The sequence below is a fragment of the Peromyscus leucopus genome, chromosome 23 (genome assembly GCF_004664715.2).
Source record: "Peromyscus leucopus breed LL Stock chromosome 23, UCI_PerLeu_2.1, whole genome shotgun sequence".
NCBI lineage: Eukaryota > Metazoa > Chordata > Mammalia > Rodentia > Cricetidae > Peromyscus > Peromyscus leucopus.
The window spans coordinates 45,951,217-45,964,846 of NC_051082.1; the positions used below are offsets into that span (position 1 = coordinate 45,951,217).

General features: G+C 39.6%; 1 long non-coding RNA gene and 1 pseudogene across 1 annotated transcript; both read left to right on the forward strand.

The window, feature by feature from the left end:
• The window catches only part of LOC114707584, a 91,956-nt pseudogene that overhangs the window by 23,600 nt on the left and 54,726 nt on the right, over positions 1 to 13,630 (forward strand).
• Positions 1,050 to 3,622, forward strand: LOC119086163. Its single transcript, XR_005089858.1, has 4 exons — positions 1,050 to 1,093; positions 1,842 to 1,889; positions 1,987 to 2,108; positions 3,538 to 3,622. It is a non-coding gene; the product is annotated as an uncharacterized LOC119086163 (long non-coding RNA).

A 13,630-nucleotide genomic window follows, 5' to 3' on the forward strand; every position in this document is an offset into this window, starting at 1 on the left:
TGAAACCATTTCATGTGATCAGCTAACTTCAAATTCTTATATACCTCCTCATCCTTTTGAGGTTGGATCTCATATAGCCCAGGTTGACCTCACATTCATGGAGTGTCTAAGAATTACCTTTTAATATCTATGCCTCCATGCCTAGTTTATATGGTCCTGGGGATTGAACCCATGGCGTCAAGCATGCTAGGCAAGCTCTCCACCTACTGAGCTTAATGTCCTTAGCCCTTCTCTGTCAATTTTGATTGCTAAATAGATTTTAATTTTGAAAATGCCCGCTGATTGTGGGTTTATAGTCCAGTTTCAGTTTAGTAGCAAGCATTTAAACTAATTGGAAGCAAATAATTGCCAACAATAGAATCACAACACTCATGGAAAATGTTTACAATTGCCTGTAACTCTAGCTCTATGGGCTCCAATGCCATCTTTGCCCTCCACGGGCACTTGTACACATGTGTGAGCGCACACATTAAAAAAACCCTTAAGCTCTAGCAGAAGACTGGAGTTCAGTTCCCAGAACTACCTCTGAGAGCTCAAAAGTTTCTAAATCTCCATGTCTAGGGGATCAGATGCCCTCCTCGGACCCCGTGGGTACCCCCCTCACACACACATGGCACCCCTCTACAGACACAAATACATACCCATAAATAAAAATAAAGGCAATTTGTAAAACAGAATAAATTACATGTCATGAAGTTGCCCACTGAAGTTGATGAGGACCAGAGCATAAACCAGGGGACATCCTGGCTGAAGCAATCTTCCCCTTCTCTGGCTGTGTTCCATGGATGTAAGAGTGCTAACAGTCCCAGGGTGACTGAATGATTTCTCCATATTTATCTCTAGGGAAGCAGGAGTCTCATTTGATTGTCTCCTCATCTCATCTGTGATGGTCCTACCTGACCTGTTTTCCTGAAATATTTTCTTTCTTTCAGCTCTGTCTGACATGGAGATCATAGCCCAGTCAATTATCTTTATTTTTGGTGGCTACGAATCCATAAGCAATACGATTTCCTTCGCCCTGTATTTACTGGCCACTCACCCTGATATTCAGAAGAAACTGCAGGAGGAGATTGATGTGGCTCTGCCCAATAAGGTGAATGTATGGTGCTTGGAGGAGGAGGGAAAAGGAGACACTGGTGTGTGTGTGTGTGTGTGTGTGTGTGTGTGTGTGTGTGTGTGTGTGTGTGTGTATCATAGACCTACACTGTGTATTTTTCTAAATCACTATCCACCATGTTTTAAGACATACTTTTTCACTGAACCTGGAGCACATCAATTTGTTAGGTAGTCTGCCCAATGATCACCAGGCAGGGCTTTACTCTGTGTCCCCTGCCCTACTGCTGAGATTATAGATGTGTGCCACTGTGTCTGATTTTATGAATGATGTGTATCTGAACTCATGCTTTCATAGTAGACACTTCACAAATTGAGACATCTTTAAGCCCCGAGTGATAGTTATTCTAACCATTTTGTAAGGGGCTGGATAGATGTCTCAATGGTTAAGAGCACTAGCTTATCTTTTAGAAGATGCATATTGGTTTGATTCCTAGTCCCCAAATTGCAGATCTCAGCCATCTGTAATGCCAGTTACAAGGGATCTGATACCCTCTTTTGACTTGTGTGGGCACTGCAGTCATGTGATGCACAAAACACATATGTGGGCAAAACATCTTAACACATAAAATAAAATAATTTATAAACATTATAAAATGTTTTGTAATTGCCTAGGACCTTTTCAATGCTGAATTCAGCTTTGGAGCTACTGAGAACACAACAGTACAAATCAGACCTATTGAAAGTTAATGTAAAATCCCAGCACATATTTTTTTCTTTCTTTCCAGGCATCTCCCAACTATGATGAACTGATGGAGATGGAGTACCTTGACATGGTGTTGAGTGAAACCCTCAGATTATACACAATTACTAACAGAATTTTTCGGGCCTGTAAACAAGATGTTGAAATTGATGGTGTGTTTATTCCCAAAGGGTCCTTAGTGATGGTACCAATTTATGCTCTTCACCGTGACCCAGAGTACTGGCCAGAAGCCTGAGGAATTTCACCCTGAAAGGCAATAGAATCCCAGGAGTGTGAACCCACCCTGAACCATGTATGCCTGTATATGCTATGATGTCTCTTATGGGAAGAGGATCTAAATGTGATTTTGCATCCATTTGCATTCTGTGATGTGAATGGCAGAGAAAAGGAAGGAAACAGAGGAGAGGGGATGAGAGACAGGGAAGAAAATATGAGAATTTAAATACAGAGTGTTTTTCTTCCTTTACCTCAAGTCGCAAATGACCAAGCTAAATGTGAGATAGGAACCCATTTTCCTTCAGTCTAACTGGCACATGCTTTTCAGAGATGAACCCAGCATTATCCTGAATGGACATTTAGAGTTTAGAGATCTAACCCCCCTCTTTTATGATTCTTTGACAATTGCATGCTTTTATAATGTATTTGGTCATTTTCACCTCATATTACCATTTCTCTTCTCCCTCCCAAATGTTGGATCCCTACTTGTCCCCATCAAATCTTCCTTCTGTTTTCATGTCTTCCTCTTTTCTTGTGTCTCCTGAGTTTAATTAGGGTTGCTTGCAAAAGAGTAGCAGGTATAGGAGTTATTTACTGGAGAATGAACAACTCACCAATAGCTATAATCATCGAAGAGAAACTTCCTCCTACCACAGAAACCATTAATTGTCAATAGCTCTTTAGGGAGGCGGCACCTCATGATCTCCCTCCCCCATCCATGACAGAGTGTATCAACATGGGTCCAGTCTTGTATAGGCAACCACAGCTCCTGAGTGTGCAAGAGTACAATGGCTGTGTCCTGTCCAGGTCATAGTGTTTCACAGCATCCTTTCATTCCCTTGCTCTTACGTTATTCTGCCCCCTCTTCTGAGATGTTTGTTCATGTGCCTTAGTGGCGATGATATAGATGTCCCATTAGGTGCTGAGCACTCCTCCAACACTGTTTTTCAGCAATTTGACCAGTTATGAGTCTCAGCGTTAACTGTCTCCCACAGCAATCAGAAGTTCTCTGATCAAGGCTGAGAACAGCACTAATTTTTGTATATAAACATAAGTATTTGGCAGACAGTTTGATACGATGTCTACTTAGCAAAACAACAGTAGTATATTTGCCTTAGAGCCTATGACCTCCATAGCCAATAGATTTTGAGCAGATTTGCAGTACCAGGCATTAATTCCCTTTGTAAATTGGAACTGCAATCTAACCAGACAGTGGTTGGTTAACTCTATCCCATAACACCATAATTACACTAGTGGACACAGAGGATAAATTTTCTTTCAAACAGCAGTTGCTTTATCTACCATCTGGAAACTCTTACAGGGCAAGGGAGATGGAAAGGACCTTTAGTGTACAATTTCTCACAGCCAAATACCTTGAAGCAAAAGTTCAATGAACCTTTCCCAAACTACCTGTATGTTACCAGTTAGATGTCTAATAACAAACACATGTATGCAGCTCTTATGTTTCTACCCTTTGTTGACTTATGATTACTCTGTGTCTCCAGGTTCAGCAAGGAGAACAAGGGCAACATCAATCCTTATGTATACCTGCCCTTCGGCAACGGACCCAGGAACTGCCTTGGCATGAGGTTTGCTCTCATGATCATGAAACTTGCTCTCACTAAAGTGCTGAAGAACTTCTCCTTCCAGCCTTGTAAAGAAACACAGGTGAGGGGAAAACTATCTCTGTAAATGATGTTTTGTGGGAGACAGTTTTTTACAACTGAAGATTCCGTGTATAAGAACAAATCTGCTTGTTTGAGGTTTGGTAAATTGCTTTATGGCCAAATGAGTTATTTTCATCCATGTATGAGCTGAGTTGCTTTTGTTTCTGGGTCAATATAGAGCACAAGTGTAGCATGATGAAGAGTTAGTGCAGGCCAGTATGACAGGATTACATGCATTGTGTTTGAAGTTCCAGTCATGTACATTGGAGATTGGATATGTCACATGCCATCAAGAGGTGCAGTGATCATGTCTTCATGTTTCTTGAGTGGTGTACTCTTCTTCAGGAACTCACAAAAGCCCTTCTCTGACAGTCTTGTCAACCACTAGCTGTACATTAACTACTCATATATGGGGTTAGGGATGATTGTCAGTTCGAAAAGTGCTTACCTAGCATGCACAAATTCCTGGTTCCAATCCTCAGGATAGCATGAAGTAGCAGTGGTGATGCATACCTGGAATCCTTGCACTCATTGGGTGGGGGCAAGATGGTCTGAAATTCAAGTAATTCATGGCCAGTTAGTGAATTTGAAGCCAGCATGGCCTACATGACATTCTGTATAAAAACAAAAGCACAAATTCATGATGAATGACTATTTGTGAAATCCTAAAATAATTTACCCAAATGGCTTTAAAAGTTCATCTCTGACTTCCCATGTGATGCCAAGTTAAGTGTCATTATTTTAAAACACAATTGTTGGGACTCAAGAGATGGCTCAGTGTTTAAGAGCACTAGCTGCTCTTACAAATGACCTGAGTTCAGTTCCCAGCACTCACATGGTGACTCACACCATTTGTACCTCCAGTTCCAGGACCTCTGATGTCCTTCTCTGGATTCTCTTGAAACCTCACACATGTGGTATATACACATGTGTAGGAAACACACTCCTATACATAAAATAAGAATAAAAAATCTTGAAAAGGTTGCTGGTTATAATGAACTTCAAACTTATGAGGCATCTTGATGTTTCTGCCTCACTTCTCAAGAGCCCTGCTCCAGAAAAGAGGAAACTGTCATATTTCCATAAATCATGTCCTTCATATTCTGTTCTTATACTTCAAGTTCTAGTTCATTCCCTAATGACTCTTCCTCCTGGGTTTATTTTCTCATTTCTTTATAGTCTACTTTTGGCTACTGCAGGCTGTTTTTTTTTTATCACTTATGCTAATACATTGTGATTAAAGCCTCCAGTTTAGTTGTGTTTTTTTTCTCTCAGTATTGAAGGACATCCCCTGTCTTTTCTCTATCACCTCATATCATTTATTCCACAATGTCCAAAATGTTTTTTTTTTCTGAAAAGTTTCTGCATTGAAAGCCTTTGGTAAATGTTTTGAAGTATAGCTTACAATAATAATAATATTCTTCCATAAGAGCATTGAACTAATTTAAAAATTAATAGGAATATATATATATATATATATATATATATATATATGACGCACATCTTTTTATGCATTCAAGGAAAAACACACACACATATATTACTTAAGTTTTAAAAGAAATATATGGTACATTTAGAGAAGGATTTACATTTTCCTGGAAAACTTGTTCTTGTTTCATGCAAAGGGATGGGTAAAATTTATGGGACATGTATATTTAGAATGTGTTTTCTCTTTGTCAATTAGTTTTATGTCTGGATGAATAGAGGAATGACAATGTTTATTCTGTGATTTCTGATTTAAGGCAGTTGCATGGCTTTACCTACACACAACCTCACTTAGGTTGGTACTTTCTCATGAAAGCATTTAAATCATAAGTATGAATAAGGATTTAGACAGACAAAGCAACGTTCATATTTTGAGAGCCAATGGCACATCTGTCATGTGACAGATTGACAATTTCACTCATTTTAAATTTGACAATTCTCTATCTCCATGACAACTTTGTTCCCCTCCTTTCTCCTGTAACCAGAAGATTACTTGGTTGGAGGCTTTCCTCCTCCATCACTGAGTAGCATGAGCCTAAAACATCATTAAAAACACTGTAGGACTCAAAATTCTTCATTCAACCCATCTGTGAAAGCCAAGAATAGGTACTGGAAAAGCAAGCAAATATCTGTCCTCCTAAAGACTTGACCTGAATGGGCTCAACTGTACTGGTGACATATGATCTTGGAGCTGAGGACTGTTCACAGAGGTGAAATTCACCCTCTCAGTGTTCAACTTCCAAGTTTCATCTAAACAAAAATTACTTTTCAGAACTTAAATAAACCATTATGACATATTAACTAAGAATCAGGCTCAAATATTTTAAACCCACTGGGATTAGTGGTGCATGCATTTAATACCAGCACTCAGGAGGCAGAAGCAGTTGGATCTCTGTGAGTTCAAGTCCAGTCTGGTCCACAGAGTGAGTTGCGGAACAGCCACAGCTACAGAGTGAGACCCTGTTTTTAAAAAACAAAACAAAACAAAACAAATTAAATTCATCTGTTTTACTCTTAGCACAGAACAGAAATAATATAAACCAACATGACTTCATTTCAGGCCCTGTGTATAGTAGAGTCTCAGCAAATATTTTACCTTATTCAAATTTGGAAGCATGCTTTCAACATCCAATTGACACAGCTTGGAGAATAAGGTAATCAAAGCACATGACCTTAAATAAAGCTTATATGTATCTGCAAAGCATCATCATCCTGGAAGGTTTTTTACATTTCTTTAGGCATTGTTGTTGGTTCACTCATTGATTCTCAATATTTTTCTTGTACTGTTGCAGATACCTATGAAATTAGACAAAGAACTACTTCTTCTACCAGCAAAACCTATTGTTCTAAAGGTTGTACCATGGGATGCGATCATAACTGGAGTATGACTTTCTCTCAAGGACTTCTGCTATGTTCTTCAAGAAGGTGATATGTAAGAATACTGGAATCTTTAATTTACTTCATGAATAAAACCCAGATGAAGATGAGGCTTAATTGACTGGCCTTGGTGCATGGTTAAGGAACCAGTACATCCATTCACCTTTTTCAGTGTCAATACAGAGTACCATCTAATGTAAAGGAAATGACTAAATCAGTTGACAGAATGAGAACTTCACCTTCTCTGGTCCTCATGGGACCATCTTGACCCACATCTGGTTGTCTCCATCAATTTCCTTTGAGCTCTTTTGAGAGTACCATGGCTCTGTAATTTGATCAATAAATTTAATGAAAATGTGAACTGTTATAACAACTCTAATTGTAAAATTGGTATCCTGTATTTTAGCTCCAATGTTCTACAATATTGTTACACTGAAAATATAAATTAACATCTCTTTAAAAAAATCCAACAAAATGTATTTTTACATTCTGTGAGAGCTTCATGCAAAGTATTTTGATCTAACTCCTCCCAGATCTTTCCATAACATGAATCTTTTTTTTTTTTTTGAGACAGGGTTTCTCTGTGTAGCTTTGCGCCTTTTCCTGGAACTCACTTGGTAGTCCAGGCTGACCTCAAACTCATAGAGATCCACCTGGCTCTGCCTCCCGAGTGCTGGGATTAAAGGTGTGCGCCACCACCGCCCGGCTAGCATGAATCTTAATAGGTCTTATTAATAAAAAACTTGGAGCCAGAAATTGGAGTGAAAAGCTGAGGGAGCAGAGAGAAGTCAGCCACGTTCTTAACTTGTTTAGAGATCCCCCCAAAGAGACCTACTTCCTGTATATGCACGCTTATATGCCCTTCTGTTCTACCATCTCATTTCCTCTCCACTCAGCTACATCACTTCCTGTCTCTCTGTACAGACCTCCAGACATTTATGTTTAGTGCTGGGAATTTAAGGTGTGTGCCACCATGCCTGCCTCTGTTCCTAGTGTAGCCTTGAACTCATAGAGATCCAGTCTGATCTGTGCCTCCCAATTGATAATATTAAAGGTGTGGGCTACCACTGCCTGACCTCTATGTTTATTTTAGTGGCTGTTTTTTTTCTCTGATTCTCAGATAAACTTTATTGGGGAACACAGATAAAATATCACCACATTTTTCCCTTTTTTTGTCCAAATAATAAAAGAGTTATAACTAATAAGAAAAACTATATACAATAAGTACAATAATTATATACAATACATACAAGCAATAAATACATCAACAATGTCTAGTCCATTTGCATTTGACAAATTCAGAGACAGGATTCCATTATCTATCCTAGTTTGGTGAGTCCAAAATGTACCTAATACACTTTCTATCCTAACTTATGTCTAGTCCATTTGCATTTGAGAAATTCAGAGAAAGATTCCATTATCTATCCTATTTTTGTGTGTCCGAAATGTACCTAATTCACCTTCTATCCTAATTTATATTACCCACCAAAAATTATCTTTTGATGTCTTTCAAACTTAAACACTTAACACCTCTTAATGAGTTTCTTTTCTGAATTGTTGACAAGGAAAACTGTAACTACAATGATTTAATCTTCAACTCCCTCAGATACCTGAGAAGGGAATAATATTACCTAGTGAAACAGGAGGTACAAACAAGCAACTTCCAAAAAATGTGACAGAAACAGCCAGCTGCCTGGACAGTCACCTGAGGTTTCTCTGCAACTTTCAGGTATCATCTTCAGCCTATAGGCTTAGCATATCTGATAGACTCGTTTGTGAAGAGGATTTTCTAAAGAGCCTTCCTGCCTTGTTTTGGCAAGGATCAGCAGTCATTTGTTTTGTGTCCTGCTTTTCCATTTTGGATAGCATGCTGTCAGCAGTCGATTTGAGGGCACTTTCTTGCCTAGTGGCTAACTTTTGCCACAGTGAAAGTTAACTTTATATGGAATTTCTTCAATGCCTATCATTTTCTCTGAAGTTGATTGGTGTTGCCAGGGGTAGACAAGTCTCATAGTCATAAAAAAAGAAAAAAAAACTATGTTATTAAAACTTCTTAAATGCTATATTTTGTAGATCTCTGAAGGGTTTGAAGATGACTTGTCTATCTAAACTATATCTCTGCTTGACCTTGAAAACACACCTAATATGACTACAAGTTCATTTGTAATGATTTACCACTAATTTTCATTTCTTTACATCCTAACCAGTTGTTAACAATAACTTTCAAGGATTAGCAAATGGCATTACATTATTAAATGAACTGTATAGGTACAATACCTTGAACAATATGGAAATACATATACAATATAGTCTAACAAAATCAATTTCAAACTGGTATCAATATACATAATTTGAATACAATATACAAAAATTCAATCAAATGTAAATTATTTAAAACTATTATTTGACTTTTAAAAGTAGATTTTATAATCACTTTTTTATCAATACCATATCTACATCCTTACCTTTTTCTTCTCAGAACAGATTCAATAATCTACCTCTTATCTACATCCTCTTTACTCTTTATCTTTTTTTCAAACAAGAACCTTAAATCTAATCTCCTTTTTTAGCCTTTTCCCTGACCACTAACAATAACAATAACAACTTGTACCTTGGGGAAAGGTTTTTGTTTTTGTCTTTTAGGGAGAATGAAGGTTAAAGAATCTGAAGAACACAGGACAAATGAGACAACTGAAGAAAAGGGACAAATCATCTATCCCAGGAAACAGAGTGAAATGGCATATGGGTATATATTATCTAAAAATTTTATGTCTTCCTAAATGTTTGTTTTTGCTTTTCTCTAAAGATTTAACACTATTGGTCTTGTAATAGTCCCAGTTCAATTAAAATTTAAAGCTGACTTTGGAGTTGGAGAATGGCTCTCTCCTTCTTTAAATTCAAGCATGTTGTTAAAAGGAAAATGCAAACTCCCTGTATCATGCCAGAATAAAAGAGCCATCTTCTGCTATGGGACAGGAGAAAAGCCAAATTAATTAAGGGACTATTCTATTACTGATCTCAACTCTTTGATTCTATTCTGATTTTTTAAACCTTTCTTAAAGTATAAATTTTATATCAAAATTTACAAGATTAATATATATATATATATATATAATATATATATATATATATACATACATTTTAAACTTTGTTAAGATATGAATGGTCATATAGAGTACTAACTAATTCTAGAGAAAAGGCTTCAATAGCTGTATATACATGTCTTTGTGTTCGAGTCTCTTATCAGTTTTCTGCAGGAAATCACAGTCAGGCCCAACATTAACTGAAGTCTCTAGGAAGAAGATGGGGCCCCACAACAACAACAATTTCACATGGACAATAATAATATCAATAAGCTGACAAGAGACAGGCCCAGCGGCGGAGACAAGCAGACGCAGGAAGGCCCGCGGAGGCGGCCCGCAGAGGTAGAATGGCCCGGCGGCAGTGGCTGACAGGGACATTCAGCCCCGGCAGCAGCCGGCAGAGACATACAGGCCCAGCAGCGGTCCACAGAGGTAGACAGGCCCAGCGGTGGAGACAAGCAGACAAGCAGATGCAGGTAGGCCTGCAGTGGCGGCCTGCAGAGGTAGACTGTCCCAGCAGCAGTGGCCAACAGGGACATTCAGGCCTGGCAGCAGCCAGCAGAGACATTCAGGCCCAGCGGAAGCCCACAGAGGTAGACAGGCCCGGTGGCGGTGGAGACAAGCAGACGCAGGTAGGCCTGCATTGGCGGCCTGCAGAGGTAGATGGGCTCGGCAGCGGAGACAAGCAGATGCAGGTAGGCCCACGGAGGTGGCCCGCAGAGGTAGATGGGCCCGGCAGCAGCGGCCAACAGGGACATACAGGCCCAGTGGCAGCCGGCAGAGACATACAGGCCCGGTGGCAGTCCGCAGAGGCAGACAAACCCAGCGACAGCTGACAGGGACATACAAGCCCGGCGGCGGACCGCAGAGGTAGACAGGCCCAGGGACGGAGACAAGCAGACACAGCTTGGGACAGGGACGCCCCTAACCCCAACACCTGGGGAAGAAGCTATCTCCGTGGGTCTGAACCAGAACGAATCTGAACACTCCGTCTGAGGACAACCCAGGGCCCAGCTGCTGATCCTGTGAAACCCAACAACTTGGAGGTGTTGGTGAGACTACACCACTCAGCTGAAACCCATCTGGGAGAGGATTCAGATGCCTACAGTTTGAAGTCTGAATAAACAAGATCAGCTGAGGAGTTGACAAATGAACAAAACGTGACCTGGGAACACAGAAAAAGGCGCTACCCAGCCACCAAACCAGATCACCAGAATTATAAGTATATACTTCACTGACTGAAATCAGCTGCCCCTGAAGAAATAGCCCAATAGCACCAATTTAACCAAGAACCCCTACTAAACCAAGACTAAAAATTAGAACAAGAGAGGCACTCTCAGACACAGACACCACCTGCACCGCACAGAGGAAGAGATGAGTAGACGCCAGTGCAAAAATACAGGCAACAACATAAAGACCTATATGGCAACATCAGAGCCTAGTGATTCTGCACCTGCAAGACCTAAACATACCATGACAGAAGAGACAGAAGAAATCAACCCTAAAAATGACTTTAAGAAGATGATAGAGGCCCTTAAAGAAGAAATAAAACATTCCCTCAAAGAGGAAATAAAAAACTCCCTTAAAGAGGAAATAAAAACTTTCCTTAAAGAGGAAATGAAAAACTCCCTTAAAGAGGAAATAAAAACTTCCCTTAAAGAGGAAATGAAAAACTCCATTAAAGAGGAAATAAAAAACTCCCTTAAAGAAATGGAAGAAAAAACGAACAAAAAATGGGAAGAAATCAAATCAAGCCAAGAAAAAGCAATTAAACAGATGAAAGAAACATTCCAAGATCTGAAAAATGAATTTGAGACAATAAAGAAAACACATGCTGAGGGAATGCTGGAAATAGAAACCCTGACTAAACAAACAGGAACTACAGAAACAAGCATAACCAACCGATTGCAAGAGATGGAACAGAGAATCTCTGACACTGAAGACATGATAGAGAAAATAGATTAGTCAGTCAAAGAAAACACTAAAGACAAAAAAGTCGTAACACAAAACGTCCAGGATATTTGGGACACCATGAAAAGACCAAACCTAAGAATAATAGGGATAGAAGAAGGAGAAGAATACCAACTCAAAGGCACAGAAAATATATTCAACAAAATCATAGAAGAAAACTTTCCTACGATAAAGAAAGAAATACCTATGAAGATACAAGAAGCTTACAGAACACCGAATAGGCTGGATCCCAAAAAAAAGTCCCCTTGCCACATAATAATCAAAACACTAAACACACAGAACAAAGAAAAAATATTAAGAGCTGCAAAGGAAAAAGACCAAGTAACATATAAAGGCAAACCCATCAGAATAACACCAGACTACTCAATAGAGACTATGAAAGCTAGAAGATCATGGACAAACCTCATGCAGACACTAAGAGACCATGGATGCCAACCCAGACTATTATACCCAGCAAAACTCTTAATCACCATAGGCGGAGTAAACAAAATATTCCAGGATAAAACCAGATTTAATCAATACCTGTCCACAAACCCAGGCCTACAGAAAGCACTAGAAGGGAAAATCCAACCCAAAGAAGTGAAACACATCCATGAAAAATCAAGCAATACATAATCCTACACCAACATACACCACAGAAGGAAAAAACAACACAACCACAAAAAAAAAACCAGGAATTAACAATCATTGGTCATTAATATCCATCAATATCAATGGTCTCAACTCACCTATAAAAAGACACAGGCTAACAGAATGGATAAGAAAACAGGACCTATCCATCTGCTGCATACAAGAAACACACCTTAACTTCAAAGACAGACACTACCTCCGAGTAAAGGGCTGTGAAAAGGCTTTCCAAGCAAATGGACCTAAGAAACAAGCTGGTGTAGCTATCCTAATATCTAATAAAATAGACTTCAAATTAAAATCAATCAAAAGAGACCAGGATGGACATTACATATTTATCACGGGAAAAATCCACCAAGATGAAGTCTCGATTCTAAACATTTATGCTCCAAATACAAAAGCACCCACATCCAGTGGTGAAAGTGGGGTGTTGAGATCTTCCACTATTAATGTGTGGGGTTTTATATGTGGTTTAAGCTTTAGTAATGTTTCTTTTACATATGTGGGTGCCCTTGTGTTTGGGGCATAAATGTTCAGAAGATCCAGCTATACCACTTTTGGGCATATACCCAAGAAATGCTCAATCCTACCACAAGAGCACTTGCTCAGCTATGTTCATATCAGCATTGTTTGTAATAGCCAAAACCTGGAAACAACCTAGATGCCCTTCAACTGAAGAATGGATAAATAAATTGTGGCACATATACACAATGGAATACTACTCAGCAGAGAAAAACAATGACATCATACGGTTTGCAGACAAATGGATCGATCTAGAAAAAATCATCCTGAGTGAGGTGATCCAGACTCAGAAAGACAAATATGGTATGTACTCATTCATAGGAAGATGCTAGATGTGGAACAAGGATGACTGGACTGTTACTCACATTACCAGTGAGGCTACCTGGAAAACGAGACCCCAAAAAAACACGGAGAAATGGATGAGATCTACATGAACAGCCTGGTCATGAGTGGGAACAATGAAGGGCGACGATCGAGGGAAAGAGAGTGGGAGATCCTAGCTGGATCAAGAAAAGAGAGGGAGAACAACGAATAGGAGACCATGTTAAATGAAGACCACATGAGAAGGGGAGGAAGCAGAGAGCTAGGGAGTCCCACGGAGATCCACAAAGATACCCCCACAAAAGACTGCTGGCAATGGTCGAGAGACGGCAGGAACTGACCTACTCTGGTGATGGGATGACCAGACACCCTGTTAGTTGTGCCTGCCATAAACCCCATCCAAGGAAGGTCTGAGGAATCTGGATGCAGACATCCACGGCTGGGCCCCTGGTGGAGCACTGGGATTCTAATTAGTGAGAAAGAAGAGGGTTTATATGAGCGAAAATTGTTGAAGCCAAGGTTGGATAAAGCACAGGGACAAATAA